The following is a 21,398-nucleotide window of genomic DNA, read 5'->3' on the forward strand; positions in this document are numbered from 1 at the left end:
TGTGAGGAGTGTTAAACTTGTGCTGTCTGCATTAGCAAGGTAAACAATATGTCCTGGGCAGCAGCTTGCACTTAACAAATGCAGGATAGACCAGGCATATCCCCAGAGTATTTTGGGGAACTGCAGACCAGTTTAAGTGACACTGGGGAATCAAAGAGGAGCGAAATTGGCTTGAAAATTGGCTCTTTGGCCGAGGGGAGAGGGGCCCAGCTGCTCCAAGCTCTCTTCCCATATTGAGTGAGCACACAAGCCAAGACATTATGTAGCGGTGGGGGGTCACCACAGAGTGTCCACAAGCAGGACACAGCAATACTGCAGCACAGGGCAAGCTGGACCAGCAGATAGCTGCCCGCATGGTTTAATGTCCAAGCCGCCAATGGTAAGTCATGTGTATCAACAGATCACAAATTGGTGCGCTCTTAGGTACTGATCATAACTGAATATTCACATTTAGAGCGCTGTTTTTAATATTCTGTATTAACAGCAGAACAATTCTGTGTGGCTGTACCATACATAAGGTAAACAGTCAGCTACAAATCAGTTTTGTGTGGCATCTTAAAAGTTATACATAAGTGCAAAATGTTACTTTGTTTGCCATAGTCAGGCTAGGTACTCTCCCTCCTTCCCCCAAAGCATTGCCAACGGTCAAAAGATTGCTAGTAGGATGCCCCTGAATGTAACACATGTATATGCTGAGCTTGGTGGATTGCTATGCCACAGATAATTACAATTCTGCAATAAGGTTTCATTTATAGAATTTCATCCAAAACTTTATTTTCTGTTGAAGGTGAAATTAGCTTTTGAATTTTTTTTCTTTTTGTTAATTTGGCCACTTCTGTGACAATACAAATGTCTTCTTTTTCCCACAACTGCACAATTCATAAAAGTACCTTAGGATCTCATGAACAGAAAAATGTAGTATGTAATAATAGGTAACTGCATGCTTTCCTAATTTTGAAAAAGCTTTTCAGGGAGATTGTGAAAGCAACAGCTATGAGCGCAGCGAAAAAGTGGACGTGTACTGCTACATCTGGGAGGCGTGCTATAAAATTGATTTGCATCCAAATGTAAATGAGCCCCAAAGCAGTTAGTAAGCTCTACTTGTTCATGAAAATGCATGTAGCCCTAGGGATCATTGGTGCAGATGTATGAAGCTCTGGAAAGTGATAAAGTGCAGAGTGATAACCGTCCAGCCACTCAGCTCCCTACTGTCATGTTACAGGCTGTGTTTGAAAAATGTCAGTTGGGAGCTGATTGGCTGGTCGTTTATCACTCTCCACTTTATCACTTCACAGACCTTCATACATATGCCCCATTGTGCTTTATAACCAATGCAGGGAAATGGCACTGATTATACCATTTGATTGTATAGATCTCTGATTACTTTTTCCCACAGTATATAACAGCTACATAATTGGGGTAAGGAGCAATCAGGGAGATTGTTAGACTCCTCAGGGAGCCAGGGAGATTGCTACTATTTCCGGGAGTCTTCGCGACAATCAGGGAGATTTGTAAGTATGGATAAACGCAATACGTAATAGCAGGCCCGCCAAGAGCCGCACTGGGCCCGGGTAAAAAAGGGTGTGTGGCCTAATCGTGGGAGGCATGGTCACTCCCCCATAGGTAAAAAAAAGTTTTACAGCACTGTGAAGCGTACTGGTGAGGGTACGCAGTGAGCCCCCTCAGCCCGGCGCATAACCAGTGGGGGGTGCGATCAGCTTGATCGCTCCCCTCACAGGCATAGGAGACTGCTGTGGCTGCTTCTTAGCAGCCACGAACAGTCTCCCAGTACACAGCAGCGTGTGATGGGCTGCTGTGATGTAGGAAGGGGGGGGAGCAGTGCCGGACCGGGCCCCCGCAGGGCCCCTCCAGCAAGCCCGGGTAATTTGTATCCACTCCCCCCCCCCTCTCGGTGCCCCTGCGTAATACTAGGGAAACGTAATATATAATAGGGACACATAGTATGTAACAATAGGTAAGCATGTCATATAATAGGAAAATCTAGTATACATACAATAGGAAAATGTAGCATGTAATAAAAAGGGAAACAGTATGTAATAACATGGAAACAGTGTTTAATAATAGGAAAATGTATGTATGGGGAAACAGTCGTTTCTGTATATAAAACAATAAGCAATGTAAGAATGGGTAAACTATATAAAAGGAAACTAGTATAATTGTGAAACAGTATAGAATGATTGAAATACAAAATATTTAAAAATAGGAAATCATAATATATATGAGAAACGTATTATGTAAAAATATGGAAATGCAGTAACAGACCTGCGTTTCCTCCCTGTATTATATAACCCGGCTCAGATTTATACTGAATACGAGGCGAGCTGCCCGCACAGGGAATAATGACCAAGCGTGGCTTATATACCTATGCACGGCCATAGCCGAGACACGCTCCGTACGTCACACTGGAAAGTGACCAGTATGAGGCCTGGGACAATGATCCCTGCCTGATGCACCTGATGAATGGGAAACGCCAAAATGGCGGCAAGATTTCCAGTGTGCCGTAATGAGCGCTGAGTGGGAGTACCGAGACAGTGACGTCAGGAAACAATTGACTAGCAACTACTGTCTGATTGGACGGGCTGCTCTGCTACGTCATGAGCTACGGAATGAGTTAAAGGTTCTCCCTATCCCCAGGACACATCAATGCCTCCGTCTCCCGCCCCTTTTCACTTTCTCCCTTCTCCTCCCTGACTCGTCAGCCATTGATTAGGACACGCCTCTTTCCCGACATTGCGCTTCGTGATTGGACTGCAATAGCTGTCAGTCAGAGGGCGGGTGGGAGTGACTTTGCGGTGGGTTGCGTAGCAGCCAGCAGCTCCTCTGTGAGACCGGCGGTGGTGGCGTCAGCTCCTGTCAGGGGCAAACGGAGGGACGGAGCGTCCGGGCACCGGAGACTCCCTGCCCGGGGAGAGGCGGCGTCCACTCCTCTGGGGTTGGGGCTAGTCACGGTGAGTGCTGGAGGGCGTCGTTTCCGTGGGTAGAGCTCGGAGGCCCCTGAGGGGAGTCTGCAGGCAGGTGTGAGGGACTCTGTGTCCGTATTGTACCAAGCTCTCACTGAAGTGGGCTCCGGAGCTTAGTGGCCCGTATGCATGGTTTGCTGGAGACACAGGACGAAGGGTACACTGCTTATATGTGGTGTCTTCTGTATGTGTGTTTGCTACTTTATTATTCCCCCACACCGGTCAGTGCTCCTCATGTATACGGCTCATGGGTACATTGCAAAGGGGATTAAAAGTTAAAGGTTTCATTTTATAATCCGTCCCAATAACACGGTGATGTCAGACTGTGCAGCCACCAATGATAACTTCTTTTATATATTGTAAGAAAACATTGTGTCCTATAATGTGTACATTATATATGGCAGAAATGTGACGTGACTTGGTTGCCTCTCATTGCAGCCCCCTCATAATGCCAATGAACTAACTCTTAAGCACCTATTCCATAGGATGTGCATTTTGGTAACTTATTTTTATTCTGCAATCTATGTAAACGCAGCTTTTAAAGCACTAATGCTCATGTATTTAGTCTTCATAGGAGCCGTAGCAGAGATAGGATTGCATCTTTACCATCATTTCACAATTTGCCTTTCTTAAACTACAGAAAACTTAAGTGTATTAATGACATTTTGTAGTTTTAAGCCTTTAGAAACCTGAGGCATGGCATCACGTTATAAGTACAGCATTGGAATGAGGAACTGTAAAGAAATGCCTCTTTAATTGATTGTCTGCAGATACAAGTCCAAATTGGCATGTTTCAGAATTCTAGCTTTTATTCTGTGACTGTGAAATGAATAACTTATTGCGTGAAAAGGGACCACAGTAATCCGTATTTCATGGAGGTGCACTAAAGCCTAAGGGGTAAATTTACAGAAGTGAGAGTTTTTAGAAGTGAATTTTAAAAGTGATGTTTCCTATAGCAACCAATCAGATTCTAGCTATTATAGTCTAGTACAGTGATTTTCAACCTTTTTTAACTCGAGGCATACTACGCAAGATATTGAAATTGCCAAGGCACACCATCTGGCCATGCGGCGTGCATAACCTCTGGAAAACGTACATATTGGCTCCCACATAAAAAAACACACACATTGGCCTGCACAGGAATAAAACTCACATACATTGGCCCCAGAGAAATAAAACGCACATTCATTGGCCCCCATAGGAATAAAACACACACATACATTGGTCCTCCATAGGAATAAAACGCACATACATTGGCCCCAGAGAAATAAAACACACTTACATTGGCCCCAGAGAAATAAACACATATACATTGGCCCCCATAGGAATAAAACACACATACATTGGCCCCCATAGGAATAAAACTTACATACAATGGCCCTCATAGGAATAAAACACATACATTGGCCCCCACAGAAAAAAAAATAACATTGGCTGACCCCCACAGGAAAAAAAAAAAAAAAAAGATATTGCTGGCTCCCAAAGAAAAAAAAACCCCACATTGCTACACATAAAATATAAATGTACATTTTTTACTGCCCCTACCTGTCCCTCGTCAGCAGAGTGCAGCGTGCAGGCAGGCTGGCTCGTGGCCGAGGGCTGGTTGGGGGTGCTGTTGGGCGTGGGGCTGGCTGTGCTGGTAGCCGAGGGCTTGCTGGCTGGTCAGGCAGGCAGGCAGGCTGACGGTGTTGGTGGATCTGGTGGCCGCAGGGCTGGCTGGTGAGACAGGCAGGCTGGCGGTCGCGGGGCTTGCTGTGGAGGCAAGCTGGTTGCCTGGGGGTGCTGGTGGCCTTCATGCAGGGCTTCTCTAGGGGCTGCGGAGCAGGCGGGCGGGCTGACTGACTAGAGACGCGACGTACGTGACCTGTGATGTCACGCCGCCGCGTCTGCATAGGTGATGGCCCGGGCAGGCCTGAGACTCCCAGAGGAGCTCAGCGCTGCCCGGACCGCAGTACGGCAGATCTGACGGCGCGGCACACTAAACAACCGCTAGTGTGCCGCGGCACAGCGGTTGAAAAACGTTGGTCTAGAAGGTGCTAGTTTAGATAGAATCCGGTTGCTATGGGCAACATCCCTTTTAAAACTCACTTCTAAAAACTCTCACTTTAGTAAATTTACCCCTAAGTCTCTTCTTGATCTTTTGTTGTGTCCCTGTCCGGTTTCTTCATTGGTTATATCAATCACTGAAAAACATTGTACTTAACAATATATCGTTTTCTGTTCTGATCCATAGAATTCTTTTAATTTTTTTATTTTAATAGTATGTAAGGGATGTTTTTGCCATGACTGAGGTAAAGTCATTATGGTGTGAATTTTTCTACAAAATGGGAATCATTGGTCTTTGTGCTGGACAGAGTGTAAGCAAACACTGGTGCATAAGGAAACATAACAGTTTAGACCCTGCTTTCCCTGCCCAATGCTCAGCATTTGAATGATCACAATTTGTATAGTACTTCTTTCTCTGGGCTCAATTCAATTTATCGCAAAGTAAATAGAGCTGGGAGGGAGCTCCCGGCACTATTCAATACTGCGCTCTGTTAGGTCGGGGAATGCCTGTTCTCTCGCGCCTTAAACAGGGTGTTTAGTCGCGAGAACGGGCATTCTCTGACTAAACTTGTCCGATTTCTGTTCCTGGGATGCGAGAAGAAATCCTTAGTTGGGCTTAGCAGCGTGATGAATTGAATAGCTTTGGGAGCTGTTTTCCTGGTGCTATTCAATTTGCGTTTAATAGAATCAAGCCCTCTGTAGAGTAAATTAAATGGAACGCAGGTGCAGCTAATTTGTCTGTCTTTTTAGCCTGACACTGTCAATGTGATTTATTTCATCCAGGAGATGTGTGCCCATTTTTCAATTTGGCGTCTTTACCAATTCACATAAAACAAGCCTTCAACATTTTCAGCCTATGTAAATTCAGTTTAGGAAGTTACCTTGAGGCCTCTGGACTCTAGTTGGGTTCCTTAGATCCATGTTTAGAGGACTTCCCGCAACTAGCCCAGAGGCTGCACTTATTGCAGATTTCTGAAATCTGCGTTAGTTCGTGACAAGCCACAAAGCCCTACTTAACGGCTGCATTGCACCCAGCACTTAGCCCAGGAACTGCAGTTTAATGTGGTTAAACCTGGGCATTATTGCGGGAAGTAGTGGCTGTCACGGAAGTCATTGAATAGATCCTGGACTAAATTCCTGCGTAAGAATTTAATTTCAATTAGACGCGACTAAATGCGGCTATGTTACACTTGCGGTACTGCCGAACTCACAGATTTTTGTTCGCAGCCTCATAGGGCTGCCTACAAAAATTCACAAGTTCGGGGTGAGATCAGACGAGTTGCTGTGTTGTTGTTGCGTTTCCTGTTTTGACTACAGCAGTGGTTCTCAAACTCTGTTCTCAGGACCCCACACAGGTCACGTTTTCCAGGTCACAAAGCAGGTGCACAGGTGTATTCATTACTCTGACACATTTTAAAAGATCCACAGGTGGAGCTAACTACTTCACTTGTGATTCTGTGAGGAGACCTGGAAAACACGCACTGTTCGGGGTCCTGAGGACCAAGTTTGAGAACCTGTGGACTACAGAAATTTCCTCCTTAATGGTCTTCTGTTATCCAAACATTCATCCAGCAGCTAGACTAATCTTCTTTCTAAAATTTTCTTGTATTGTTGCTTCCTCAATCAGTCCTTACATTGGTTGTCAATATAAAATACTTGTACAAACTTTGGGAGGAAGAAGGGCCATGTTTTAGACAGGGCCGGTTCTTAACATTGTGGAGCTCAGGGCGAAAGTTCCCAGTTGCGCACCCCCTTCCCCAGAAAAAGATAGATAGATTTTTTTAGATAAGATAACACCTTATGCCACACGCAGTAATAACACATTATGCCACATGCAGTAATGCCCTGTATAATACATTGTGCCCAATTCAAATTACACCATACAGCAGTCCCTTATGTTATGACACACAGTGGTGCCCCTTTTACATAATGCCAAAATTAGTGTCCCTTATACACAATGCCCACAGTAGTAGTGCACCTTATACAATGCCCACAGTAGTAGTGCACCTTATACAATGCCCACAGTAGTAGTGCACCTTATACAATGCCCACAGTAGTAGTGCACCTTATACAATGCCCACAGTAGTAGTGCCCCTTATACAATGCCCACAGTAGTAGTGCCCCTTATACAATGCCCACAGCAGTTGTGCCCCTTATACAATGCCCACAGCAGTTGTGCCCCTTACACAATGGCCCCAGTAGTGGTGCCCCCCATGCAGTGTCTGCATTAGTAGTACCCTCAGTGGTAATGCCCCCTATAGTAGTTCCCCCAGTAGTAAAGCTCCACAGTAGTAATCCCCCAATTAGTAATGCTCCCCAGTAGTAATGCCCCCATTAGTAGTGCCCACAGTAGTAATGTCCCTTATAGTAGTTCCCCGACTAGTAATGCCCCCCATTAATAATGCTCCTCAGTAGTAATCCCCCCATTAGTAGTGCCATTAGTAGAGCCCCCATTAGTAATGCTCCTAAGTAGTAATCTCCCCTATTGTAGTGCCCCCATTAGTATTGCTCCCCAGTAGTACTGCCCACATTAGTAATGCCCCCTATAGTAGCGCCCCCATTAGTAATCCCCCCCCTATTGTAGTGCCCCCATTAGTAATGCTCCCCAGTAGTACTGCCCCAATTAGTAATGCCCCCTGTAGTTGTGCCCACTTGTAGTAATGCCCCCTATAGTCGTCCCCAGTAATGCCCCTATAATCGTGCCCCCAGTGCTGGTGCTTCCGACTGAAAAAAAAAAACCACAATACTTACCTTTAGCCCCGCTGCCGTCCGGTCTGACCGCGGCTTCGCGGATCTATGGGAGAAACGTCATGACATCGTGACGTCCCTCCCATAGTACTCTCTCTGCCGGAAGCCGGAGCTCAGGAGTGAGCTCCGGCTTTCGGCTGCCGCTGCAGGGAGGGAGCCGGGTGTCTGCTGATAACAAATATCAGCGGGCGCCCGGCAAATGCAGCCTCCCTGCGGCGGCTAGCGGGGGAGGGGGACCGGCGTATTTTTATTTACATTTTTTCTTCTAGGTTTTTTTTCAGGGGGGGGGGACACACACTCAGTGGCGCCTTCTAGGTGTCGGCGCTGCGGGTGACGGCCCTGTTGGCCCGCACCTAGAACCGTCACTGGTTTTAGACATGACATCTTATGCTGGCATACATACCTGGTGTCTTACACCTGCTATTTGTGAGCTGCTACCATGGCTTTAATCTTAGAAGTCATCCGGCGGAATTCAATTGTTTTAGAGCGCCCAATCTCCTGTCTAAAGTGACGGGAGACCGTGGGGCGCTATTCAATTGATGCTGATGATCGCGCCCATAGTTGTTGGGTTTAGCTGCATAAAACGGCTACCCCGACCAAAGTACTGGGCACGATCGCGGGAAGTGCCGTTTGGGTACTCAAATGGGTCACCGGCAGCTGATCGCACCTGACAGGAGCAACAATTGAATAGCTCTGTCGGGTGCTAAAGGGGCTGGAAACATTTGAATTCCACCCATGGAATGGTCCAGTTTGAGTGGACTGAAGCAGGGGATCGGTATTGTAGAATGTTTTCTATCCAATCTTGCTACTGTAGCTTCATTGATACTTTATTTATCCTGTGTTTTTCATACCACAATTGGACTCGCTGCCCTTTTTCCAACAGTTAAGAGTATTAAAACACATCTCAGGTGTCACCACTCACTACTTAAATATCTGATCTAATTTCCCCTTGAGTACCTACTTTCACTTTTTGAGATATTGGTCGCAGACAGGGCTACTAAAAGTCTGCAACCTGGTTGGCATTTATGGAATTCACTTTTTTTTTTTTTTTTTTCCTTTTCTCTAAAATGAAAGCTTTTTTTCTTGGCCCATTGCTGCAAAACTCTGTTTTGATAAAAGAAACTAACTTGTTTGAGGAGTTGACACTCAAGAACTTAGACACTCTCTCTTCTTTGGGCGGAATTCAATTGTTTCCAGCCCCCACCGCGCCTGACGGAGCTATTCAGTTGTTGCTCTTGTCGGGCGCGATCAGCTGTCAGCACTCCATTTCAGCTCGCAGCCCCAGAGGGGTGAGAGCTGAAATCGGCGAAAGTGACCTGTTTGGGCGCCCAAACGGCATTTTTCGCGATCTCGCCCAGCACTTTGGTCGGGGTTAGCCAATTCACGTGGCTAAACCCTAAAACTTTGGGCGCGAAAAGCTGGAACAGTTGAATAGCGGCCCGCAATCTCCCGTCACTTTAGACGGGAGATCCGGGCCGCGAAAACAATTGAATTCTGCCCTTTATCTATAAATTTAGTTCCAGAGACTGGTTACTTGCGAAAACTTTTGAAAAGGAAAAGTAGAGGTGTTGCTTATAACAACCAATTAGATTATAGTGATTACTTATTTAGTACATCCTAGACAATGATGGGTAGCATTTGATTAGTTTCTATAGGCAAGACCTTCACATTTAATTTTTCTACTTCAGGGTCCATAGGGTTGATCTTAGGGTATAGCTGGAGCTGGATCCACGGGCACCACACAGTTAAAGCTTTAGCTCCCAGGATGCACTGGGTCCATCCTCCCCTATACCCCGCCCCTGAGCCACAGGCACCTCAGTTTGAGTTTCTGCCTGTCCGGAGACGGGTCACCGTTTGCCACAGGGGGGCTACTAAGCTTATATTCTTTTTTAGTTTTATTTTTACCTAACACTCATCAGCGTGGCAGCGTCGGACTGTCCGGTGGATGTCCACGCTGCCGCTCCTACACCACGCCGGCGCCGTGACAGTACAGATCTGGGGATCACGGCGGGACCCCAGAGTCTGTACTAGCCGCGCTCTGGGGGATCCCTGGACTGTGGCCGGATCGACGGGGGTCAGGTAAGACATGCGGGTCGCTGCTGCGGTGACCATGTAGTCTGCAGTTCTCAGCCTCTGGTCTCTGGGGACAGACCGGAGACGCTGGCGGCAGGCTCCCCTCTTCAGAGACATGACCCGCATGTCCACTAGACCACCAGGGAAATATGTCGGGAACCGGCATCCCAGGGGTTAACGTCCAGCCAGGGGAGGCAGCCTTCCCTGTTTAGCGGCTACTCCCCTCAGCACAGCGCCCCTTTCCACTTGGGTCTTGCGACGCTGAGCTGCTTTTTCCTACGGCCACACCTCCAGTGAGAACTCCGGCGGCCATCTTTCCTGGCACATCGCAGATCTCTCGGGCAGCGCGTGTACCAGTCCCCCTGTGTACCTTTCCCCTGTTAGGGCAGCGTACACAGCACTCTAGCCCTCCCAGACACTGAATCTGAGCAGGTTGAATGTAGTGGTAAAGGTGCAGTGAGTATTAACTTTCTGCATTATGTGACACTTTTTGCTAGTGCTGACTGTCTGTGCTTTATTTCTACTTAATGTTTGTCATACCTATCCATTTTCTTCTCCTACAGCCTAGGCAGGTGTGTGGGGGAAGGGATTTTCTTGGATCTCACTTATATAAATTCATGTATTTGTGAGGTCGATCACATAGTTTTATGCTACACGGTGCCATCTCTGTGGGCTTGTGTGCTGCATGCTTGTGGGTACGCCAAGAGTAACACTGCGCTTTCCTGTCATGTAGATAGATAGATCGATCTATCTATCTGTATATATATTTTATCGTGTCTGATGAGGAAGTTGAGCGCTCTGCAGCTCCCACTCTGCTCTCCTGCAGTCGCTGCGCTGCAGGGGTAAATATGGAGGATTTATGACTGGATGGGCTGTGTCAGGTGCCGTCAGTTACCTGGTCCCTCTAACCCCCCCAAATTCGGGACAGGATCCTTCTTGGGCGTGTTTTCTCAGGTGCTGGCTTCCATCACGGACCATCTGGCGGTCCCAACTGCTCTCCTCCATAGGGGGTTACCCCAGACAGCTATCCCCCCTTCTCAGGGTACTGCAATTATTGCAGTCCCCCCCCCTCTGGGCCTCAGACTGTTAATCCATATACGGGGTTACCTATGTATTTTCAGTCTTCTCCTTTGACGCAACAGTCCGTCATTCCCTTCCATGGTCTCCCGCCGGCGGGTCAACCACCATGGGTGGATGTGTTCTCCAGTTCAGTCCAGAGTTTGAAAGGCGGAAGATGAGGCCGCCAAACTGTTTGAGTGACAAGCCTCAGAAGGCGTCTAAACGCCTTGTTATGTCATCTCAGTCTGCGTAACTATCAGACTCAGATGCGTCCTCAGATGAGGGGGAATTGCCTGAGGACTCTGACTCGGATTACCATGTCCAAGAAGTGGAAACTAAATCTTCCATTAATATGTCGGCATTGGTGAGGTGGTATGCAGTGCGGTCCATTCTAGATAAAGATGATGCCGCACCGGCCCCTAAGTCCAAGTATCCAAATTTTAAGCAGGCAAATGTGACTTCGGCTGTTTTTCCTTTATCTGACTAGCTGTCTGATCATATGGCGGAGGCCTGGCAGTCGCTTAGTAAGAGGTTCCAGCTGCAGAAATGTTTAGCATCTAGTTATCCGTTTCCTGAAAGTCATTGCAAAAAGTGGGAAACCCACGCCTGCAGTGGATTCTCATGTTACTCGTTTAATCAAGAGTGCTACCTTGCCTATACCTTCCATTTCATCCCTAAAGGATACCACAGACAGGAAGGTGGAGACTTGTTTAAAATCCATTTCTCTCTCGGGGGCGGTGGCCCTTCCGTCCATGGCCATCTCATGGGTGGCTAAAGCCGTTGAGAGCTGGCCCAATGTCCTCGAAGATACTTTTCCTGAGTAAGCTCCGGAGGTTCAGAGAGCTTTAGTGGGACAGATGAGAGATGCCGCTTCCTATATTGGAGAAGCGTCTTTGGATGCCATTCTTCCGACTTCCAGAGTTTTGGCGGCAGCAGTGTCTGCTTGCTGGTCTTTGTGGCTCCGTTCTTGAAGAGCGGATGCGGATTCCAAGAAGGGCCTGGAGGCCTTACCCTTTAATGGGGAGATTTTGTTCGGCCCTGACCTGGACAAAATTGTTGATACCCTGGCAAAGTCTAAGTCTGCATTTCTGCCATCAGCAGTTGCGCCTTCTAAAGCTAGGACCTCGGCCTTTCGGTCCTTTCGTACTCTGGGTAAGTCCAAGAGTCAGTCCTTCCCAAGGCAGTCGTCAACCAAGTCTGCCCCTAAACCAAAGCAGCAGGCATGGAGCACTAGACGCCCTGCTTCCAAGCCAGAGGATAAGCCCGATGGGACGGGCCTCTCTGAGGGATCCCAGAGTGGGGGGCCGACCTCTTCAATTCGCCCAGCGCTGGTGCAATACCACCACGGATGCTTGGGTATGAGAAGTGGTTTCTCAGGGGTACGTGCTTTCCTTTCGTCACAGACCCCCTTCCCAACAGTTCTTCTGCACGAGTCTTTCTTAGGACAAGACCAAGGCCTTGCAGATTCAGGGAGCCATAGAGTCCTTGCTGAAAGCAGGGGTCATTGTTCCCGTTCCGCTTTCTCAACGCGGGACGGCTTACTACTCTTCTGGTTCTGAGACCCATTGGGTCTTCTCAGCCTATCCTCAACCTGAAGTCGCTGAACAAGTTCCTCAGAGTGCCCAAATTCAGGATGGAAACTTTGCGTTCTATCATTCTGGCTATGGAACCGGGAGATTATATGGTCACCCTGGATGTCCAGGACGCCTACCTCCATGTTCCTATAGCACCTTCACACCAGCGGTATCTGAGGTTTGCTATATGCCAGCTTCACTTCCAATTTCAAGCTCTACACTTTTGGCCTTTCCATGGGTGTTCTCCAAGATTATGGCTGTCATGGCTGCCCATCTGCGCAGCCAGGGTATACGGCTTCTGCCGTATCTGGACTACCTCCTATTGCTGGCAGGCTCTCTGGAGGTACTTCTACAACATCTGCACCTGACGATCGCTTGTCTGCAAGAGCACGGGTGGTTGATGAACTGGAAAAAGTCCTCCCTGATTCCGTCACAAAGGATGGTTCATTTGGGAGCTCTTCTGGACTCTCGTCAGCAATGGATCTTTCTGACTCCAGAAAAGATTTCCTCCCTACAGCTACGAGTGAGCAGTTGTCTGAAGAGTTGTCACTCGGCAATGAGGGTTCTGGGGTCAATGGTGTCAGCATTCGACATGGTGGAACATGCCCAGTTTCATTCCATGCCCCTGCAGGGGCTGATTCTATCCAAATGGAACGGGTTACCACACCGGATCAGGACTCAGATGCTGGTGTTGTCTCCGGAGGTGCGCCTGTCGCTTGCTTGGTGGCTTCAGACGTCCCATCTCAACAAGGGTCGCCCCTATGGATCCCGGACTGGGTTCTGCTCACGACAGATCCCAGTCTCCCATCAACATTCTGGAATTTCGGGCCGTGTACGGGGCCTTCCAGTTGTCCGGTCACGTTCTTCAAGGAAGAGCCCTGCAAATTCAATCCGGCAACGCCACCACGGTGGCGTACATCAACAGTCAAGGAGGGACTTGCAGTCGAGCAGCGATGTCGGAGGTGTCGCGCATCCTGTCTTGGGTGGAGTGTCACCTTCCAGCCATCTCAGCAGGCTTCATTCCAGGAGTCCTCAATTGGGAGGTGGACTTCCTCAGCCGTCACGACGTGCATCCTGGGGAATGGTCGCTTCATCGAGAGGTATTTCAACTACTCGTGGATAGGTGCCCGGGTACAGGACAAGGGACGCCGGTGCAGGCCTGGTCGACCCGCTGTAAGTGAATTGGACGTTTCAACTGGTGTATCTATTCCCTCTGATATCCCTGCTGCCTCGGGTCCTCCGGTGGCTCCGACTTGGCCCAGACATCCTTGGTACTCCGATCTTCGGAGCCTTTCCCTCGACACTCTGTTCCTTCTGCCTCATAGTCGGGACCTGTTGTCTCAGGGGCCCTGCCTTTACCCACATCTGGGTCATCTGTCTTCGATGGCGTGGCTCTTGAGACATCCGTCTTAAGGTCCCGGGGTTTTTCCAGCTCTGTCATCAGTACGATGCTTCAGGTGCGCAAGCCTGCTTCCGCCAGGATTTACCACAGTGTGTGGCATACTTATTTTCAGTGGTGTGAGTCCAGAAACTACGTTCTGCAGGCGTTTCGTGTTTCTAGGATTTTGGCATTCCTTCAGTCTGGTTTGGAACTAGGCTTCCGCCTAGCTTCTTTGAAAGTTCATGTGTCTGCAATATCTGTGTGGTTCCAGCGTAGGATCGCTACTCTACCAGATGTCCACACCTCTTTCCAAGGGGTTTTCAGGATTCAGCTTCCCTTTGTTCCCTCTGGCTCCTTGTGATTTGGCGGTGGTGCTTCGCTCCCTACAGGGTCCTCCAGCTGAACCTCTTGAGTCAGTGGAACTCAAGTGGTTGATGGTTAAAACTGTTTTTCTCCTGGCTATTGCTTCTGTCAGGAGGGTGTCAGAATTGGGGGCGCTTTCCTGTTCTCCTTTTCAGATTTTTCACCAGGACAGAGCGGTGCTTCGCACTCGCCCGGGTTTTCTTCCTAAGGTGGTTTTTAAGTTCCACATTAATCAGGAAATTGTTGTGCCGGCATTTCAGTCACCTGATCTCTCGGCTGGTGAGGCTTCCTTGGATGTGGTCCGTGCTCTCAAAGTTTATGTGGACCGGACTAGTTCCATTCGGAAGTCGGATTCCTTGTTTGTCCTCTTTGGTTTTCACAAGAGGGGTTGGCCTGCCAACAAACAAACTTTAGCCCGTTTGGTTATTTGTGAGGCTTATGCACAGGAGGGTTTGCCTGTTCCGGCCTCTGTTAAGGCTCGTTCTACTCTGTCTGTGGGTCCCTCGTGTGCTGCTGGCCTTTGCGCCTCGGCTGTTAAGCTATGTAAGGCGGCCACTTGGTCTTCCATCCAGACTTTTCTAAGGTTCTATGCGTTTGACGCCTTCGCGCCTCAGGATGCATCCTTCTGGCACCGGATTCTCCTTTCAGCACAGGAGCGTCGCCGCCCTTAGTTGAACTGCTTTGGGACATCCTCAAGGTCAACCCTGTGGACCCCCTATGGAACCTGAAGTAGAAAATAAGAGATATGGTAAGAACTTTTTGTTATCTCGGTTTCTACGATGTCCACAGGGCGCCTGCCCTGACGCACCTGGCTTCATATGGGCTATGTGGTTGGTCCCCGGTTTTCAGTCTTCCTTTCTGTGAGTATGGTTGTGTGTTCCAGTCTTCCTTCTCTCTGTTTTTATCTCCATCGGCCTTGGCTACTTACCAACTGAGATGCCTGTGGGTGGGGTATAGGGGAAGATGGACCCAGTGCATCCTGGGAGCTAAAGCTGTGCGGTGCCCGTGGATCCAGATCCAGCTATACCCAGTGGCGGGCTGGGCAGGGTGCCATGTGCCCCCCGGGCCGCAGCGTCATTCGGGCCGCGGGCAGTCTGTGTCATTGTGACAGACTGCACCGCGTGTGTAGCGCTGACCAGACGGAGTTACACAAGTTAAAGCTGCCGGTGTGTTTGTTTTGATCAGCAGCCAATGAGAGTCTGTCAGACTCTCATTGGCTGCTGCTGCGCCCACTGCGGGAGCCGCTCCATCTTCCGGCTCCCACAGTGGGCAATGGGAGAGGCGTCATGATGTCATGACGTCTCCCATAATGCAGAGCGGCCGGCCCGGGAAGGACAGACTGAGGAGCGGATGGCGACAGCGCGAGCGGGGATTGAGGTAAGTGGGTTTTTTTTTTTTAAATTACGTGTGTCTACTGGGGAGGGGCGGGCACTACAAGGGGGGCTGGACTACTAATACTGGGGGCACTACAAGGGGGGGGGACTACTACTGGGGGCACTACAAGGGGGTGGGGACTACGGGGGGAGGGGGCGCAACTACAAGGGGGGACCACTACTCGCGGCACTGTAAGGTGGAGACCACTACTGGGGATTATTACTGGGGGCACTTCAAGGGGGGGGACTACAACTGGGGGAATGACTACTGGGGGCACAAAAAGGGGGGGACTACTGATACTAGGGGCACTGCATAGGGGGGAGGGGACTACTACTAGGGGCACTACATAGGGGGGAGGGGACTACCACTGGGGGCACTGCATCGGGGGGAGGGGACTACCACTGAGGGCACTGCATCGAGGGACCACTGCTGGGAGCTCTATAAAAAGGGCAATATTGGGGGTACTGCATAGGGGGAGACTACAACTGGTGCCACTATTTAAAGGGCACTGCATAAGGGTTACCACTATTGGGGGCACTGCATGGGTGGTGGACTGCTACTGGGGGCACTATATAAGGGGCACTGCATAGGGGTACCACTACTGGGGGCACTATATAAGGGGCTGACTACTGGGGGCACAAGGGGCATTGCACAGGGGGACCACTACTAGGGGCACTGTATAAGGGGCACTGCATAGGGGGGAATCACTACTGGAGGCCTGCATAAGGGGGTCCTCTCGCGCACGCATGTTCTTCGGGCACCCTGGCTACACGCTACTCCTCTGCCAGGGCCGCCTGCATGCATTTGCCCCCAGGCTAAAAGTTGCCAGCCAGCCCCTGGCTATACCCCAAGGTCAACCCTGTGGATCCTATGGACTTCGTAGAAACAGAGATAACAAAGGTAAGTTCTTACCATATATCTTGTTTTAAATATTTTACTGAACCAACTCCAAAACTTTGTAAAGGTGCGTATCCACTAGGCGATTGAACGATAACTACATCGTTATCGTTCAGTCGCTTGTCAATCGGCCGCAAATCGTCGGCAAATGGGGCATTTTAAAGTAAAAAACAACCAGCGATGCACGTGCCCACTGGTTGTTTTTGACATCTATTATCGCCCATACATGCTGGACAACCTGATGATCACGTCAGGTTCAGCATGTACGGGGATGATGGATGTGCCTACACTGAACGACTGAACGTTCAGTGTAGGCACATCAGACTGTGAAACGACAGCACGATTACAATGTCGTAATCGTACTCTCGTTTTACACTCTGGAAGTGGATACGCACCATTAGACACACATGAAAGGGATAGTTATGCTGGCCATACACTCTACAATTACCTGGACGATCCGCCCGATATCGGCGGATCGCCGCGATAATTGTAGCGTGTGGGGGGGCGACCGAGGGTTAAATATTGCTCGGTCGGGCATGCTGGATTGTCCAGCATGCCCGTCCGATACGATATTTAGCGGGTAAACTGTCGGCCGCATCGGGCAGTGTATGCCCAGCGCAGCTGACAGACAGACATTTCCTGTGTTCTTTCCTACGGAAGGAACAGGGAAATGTCTCCGTCCCCAGGGGCGGAGCGCGGATTTCGGGCTATACACTGAGATTTCTCTCACAGTGTATGCTGGCGACTTCTGCGGCTGGCAGGCTGCCAGATAAAATGTCTGTCGGTCTGACAGACCTTTTATCTGGTAGTGTATGCCCAGCATTGGAGAAACCCATTGTTTATTTACTCTTTCTGATGTATACTCTGAAAGTGTAGCAGTTCTAGAGTGTTTAAAATTATCACTTGATGGTACAATGGCCCAAACTTATTAAGTAAATTGTTCCCTAGCTCCTAAGATATGTGCTTGTAATGCAGCTTAGCTGACAGGCAAACTTTTTTTCCCAAATTTAAAAACTGCTTTTTGGAAACTGGAGTTCAATCTTTTTACAAGAAATGGGGTGCCTACATTGAGATCCCTCCACACAGGCAAAGATCCTGAAGGTCTTCGAAAACCACCTCCTGGTATGTGTACAGACACCTCTCCAGACCCCAGATACTCATACTCTCTCTAGGAATTATGTCCCTCTAGGCCTACATTTATTGTGTATTGTTGTGATTTGGTTTGGCTTCAACTAAGGCGGGTTCAATCTGGCTCAGTTCCTTGTACCATCTTATATTAGATTTGCTGCGTGTTTGTTAATTGTTTATTGCTTTTATATCATGTGCACCTACTCCCTCACTATGCTTCCCTCCTAAATTTATTATTGTACTGTTTTGTTTTGTTTTTTTTGTTTTTTTTTACATGATTTGCCTTTATTGTATTTTCATAAGTTTGCACCATCTTTATATACCCTGCAACGTACATTTTGTATGTTATTTGGTCAAACTGATGTTTGTGTATGACGGGACCACTTCTATGTTCTGGTGTGATTGTTTTATTGCATATCTTTCTTACTGTAATTCTTCTATTGCTTCTTTTTGAAAACTAATTTTTTGTGTGTGAGAATTCTCAAATGTCCTCATGTTGGCAGGATGTTCTCCAAATATAATAACAGGTGATGGGGTACTGTATGATCATGTTCCCAGAAATACAAAAATGCTACTATAGCACTTCAATAATGCAGCTAAAGCTGTCTTTTTATTCCCCACCGTTCTAGCATTGATTTTTTTTTCAAAATAATTTTTCGTTTCTCTTGTCCCTACCACCGTTAAGGAAAATATTATAATGTAAAAATATGGGGGACGCAGTGCATTACTTCTGGTATACCCCTTCCAATGAATAATCGCGTGCTTAGGGGTCCTGCGCCCCAATGGAGCAATTCAGTTTCCGTTCGGGAGCAAACCGGCGCCGGTGTTTCTGCTTCCCTCCTTAGGAAGAGCAAGATGAAAGATGTAAAAAGTCGGGTTGAATTGATAGCTGTGGGAGCTCCCTCCCGTGGCTCTTCAACATCGCACTGAATTGAATTCTGCCCATAGGGGGAATTATGTTGGCACTGTGTGCCATGCTGGAACGGCACATCACGTCCACAACCATACAAGTTTTCACTCGCACCACATAGGAAAACTGATTTCTGCATTACCGTAAGTACCTAATGTGCTCAGCCAGGTGTTGAAACCCACCCACCCCCCCCCCCCCGCCCCCCAAATACTGTAGTGTTCACGCTAGTGTAGGCACTGTGCCTGTCAGAAAAGGGCACTTAAGCGCGTGCCCAAAAAAGGTGCATGGGCATTCAGAATAGGGGTGTGGTCTTGAGATGCGCCTTTTTTTTTTTTTTTTTTTAATCACAGACTGGTCCGTGCCCAGCATGTCATGGAGATGTTGGGCTGCCCCGAAGCTCTTCCTGCAATGCGAATAGATGCCGTGCGCATGGCATCTATTCACTTGCAGGTGATTGTTTCAACTGAAATTCCTCCCCGCGGTACACTGCCGCCAGCGAATGGGGACGGATGTTTCAACGGTGCGCTGTCATAAGGGCAGGGTGCATTTCAGTGCTTTCAAATCGAGCATGGCGCCCCACTGAAATAGCCTAGCGGGAACACTGATCGTTTATTTGGTAAGATTTTTTCATAGTATTATATTTCCCTTCTTTTGTACCTTCAAAGCATTTGTACTAAACTTTGAAAATGAAACCGATGACATTGGATATACTCCAAAATGATGTCTGTACTAAATGAGGATTTACATTTTGGGGCGGAATTCAATTGTTTTCAGCCCCCTTAGCAACCGCCGGAGCTATTCAATTGTTGCTCATGTCGGGAGCGATCAGCTGCCAGCACTCGGTCGCAGCCCCAGGGGGGTGCGAACTGAAATGGGTGAGAAGTGACCTGTTTGGGCGCCCAAACGGCACTTGTCGCGTTCGTGCCAGCACTTTGGTCGGGGGAAGCCGATTTACGTGGCTAAACCTGGCCACTTTGGTCGCGATCAGCGCAAAACAACGGGAACAATTGAATAGCGGCCCGCCATCTCCCATCACTTTAGATGGGAGATGTGGACCGCGAAATCAATTGAATACTGCCTTTTGTAGTGTGCTTTTTAAAAGCAGTCCTGTGTCTTTGGCTGACCATAGAAGCATCTTGGATTCTCGCCACATAGCCTTGTAGCTGCCTGTTAATATGGTCGCATCCAACAGTTTTCTTTGAGGCTGCTGGTATGTCTAAGCCCAATGCCCTTCAACTATTGACCTTGTGCTCATAGGAAACTACCATTAATTTAAGGGTCTGTATGTTGCACATCTCACTGCTCAGTACTGCTGACATGTATCTTTCCATGTTATTGTTCCTGCAGGAATTTGAATGTATCATGCAGATCTCTCTTGAAATCTCTCTTGTAATATGGTAATTATTGTGACCAAGCCTATTTAAATCCACACTGCTCATCCTAACAGGTGTGACAGCAGATTGAAATGTGAGCCTGACATTACATTTATTTTAATTTACCTCCACATATTGGTAAATTTATTACCAGTATGTATTACATTCGCTGTGATGTCTAGCTGCGCACATATCAGTTACTTATGGTAGTGCCGACGTAGCAAGTTTTCCATAGCACCTTTATCTGGTGTTAGGGAAAACTTGCAATCCTGTCGGCATACGATGTGCTGTGCTGGATCAGAACATTGCAAATTTAATCCCCACCATGTTGGCGATTTTGGGAGCACCAAATATTGTGACTTTGATTTGCATTAGACATCCCATGCACATCACCTGCAAATGAATGATGCACCTAGTTTAACGCCATCCTCAAATCAATGCAGTAGGTACAGAGTACCTGGTCGGGGCTCGGTGTAGCCATGCCACTTTGGTGCGAATGCTTCTTCAGCGGGCATTCTGTTGCATCCAATTCTAGAATTTTGGGATTAAGATCTAATACAAATTATGGATTATTCAATAACTAGATCTACAGGGGATGATTGGATTGTAAATGATATACCTGAGGGCAGCAATTCAAAATTGACAGAGAAAGTTAGTGAGGATTGTTCTCCTGTGGTTCTTGGAATTTGATCCATAAGTGAGTATGTGGAGAGTAAAATACTTAGGGGCAGACTTATCTGTTTATTGTGTAGTGTTGAAATACTTTCAAATCGTTTTCTTTGGGCTCAATTCAATTGAACGCAAATTAAATAGCGCTGGGAGGGAGCTCCCGGAGTTATTCAATTCAGTGCGCTGTTAAGGATTTTTTCTCACACCCCTCCAGGGGTGTGAGCAGAAATCCGACAAAAGTAAAGGCGCGATGCTGTTTTCTGCACTTAGCGCGGCAGAAACAGCATAGCACCGGGAGTGTAGTCGGAGAATGCCTGTTCTCACGACTAAACACCCTGATTAAGGCGCGAGGGCCGGGAGAACGGACATTCTCCGACCTAACAAGGTGCTGAATTGAATAGCTCCGGGAGCTCCCTGGCGCTATTTAATTTGCGTTCAATTGAATCGAGCCGTGTGTGTGCGCGCGCTCGCTGAATGTGCATCTTGCCCCTGGGGTTTCTGCATACATTTTGAGGATTTCTTGTGAATGTTTAAGAATTTTAGTTGGCACTCGTATTGGTAGTCTCCCAAAAATATAGGTATTTAGGGTGCTCATCTTAATTGCCATTATATGACAAAAAGATATGATTAATACCAGACACTTCAACCTATGGTACTCCAAGTCTTATGAAACTACAATAACCTGCCTGCTCTTCTATCTGGCTGGGTATGATGAGGCTTGTAGAGGCCCAGGTTGTCCAGGCCTAATTATTCCATGTTGGCTCCAATTCTTAAGGCACACATCTACTAGACGACAGGCAAAAGACTGCATGATTATGACAT

General features: G+C 48.1%; 1 protein-coding gene across 1 annotated transcript in view; it reads left to right on the plus strand.

Annotated features, from left to right (window-relative positions):
• Nucleotides 1-2,650: 2,650 nt before the first annotated feature.
• RNF41 (ring finger protein 41) overlaps nucleotides 2,651-21,398 on the plus strand; it is an 80,830-nt gene continuing 62,082 nt past the window's right edge. Inside the window, exon 1 of the mRNA XM_088473048.1 lies at nucleotides 2,651-2,969. The gene's annotated coding sequence lies outside the window, so the exon portion shown is untranslated. The remainder of the gene's footprint in view (nucleotides 2,970-21,398) is intronic.

Source organism: Taudactylus pleione, unplaced genomic scaffold (genome assembly GCF_031769625.1).
Source record: "Taudactylus pleione unplaced genomic scaffold, aTauple2 ptg000130l, whole genome shotgun sequence".
In the NCBI taxonomy this organism is placed as follows: Eukaryota; Metazoa; Chordata; class Amphibia; order Anura; family Myobatrachidae; genus Taudactylus; species Taudactylus pleione.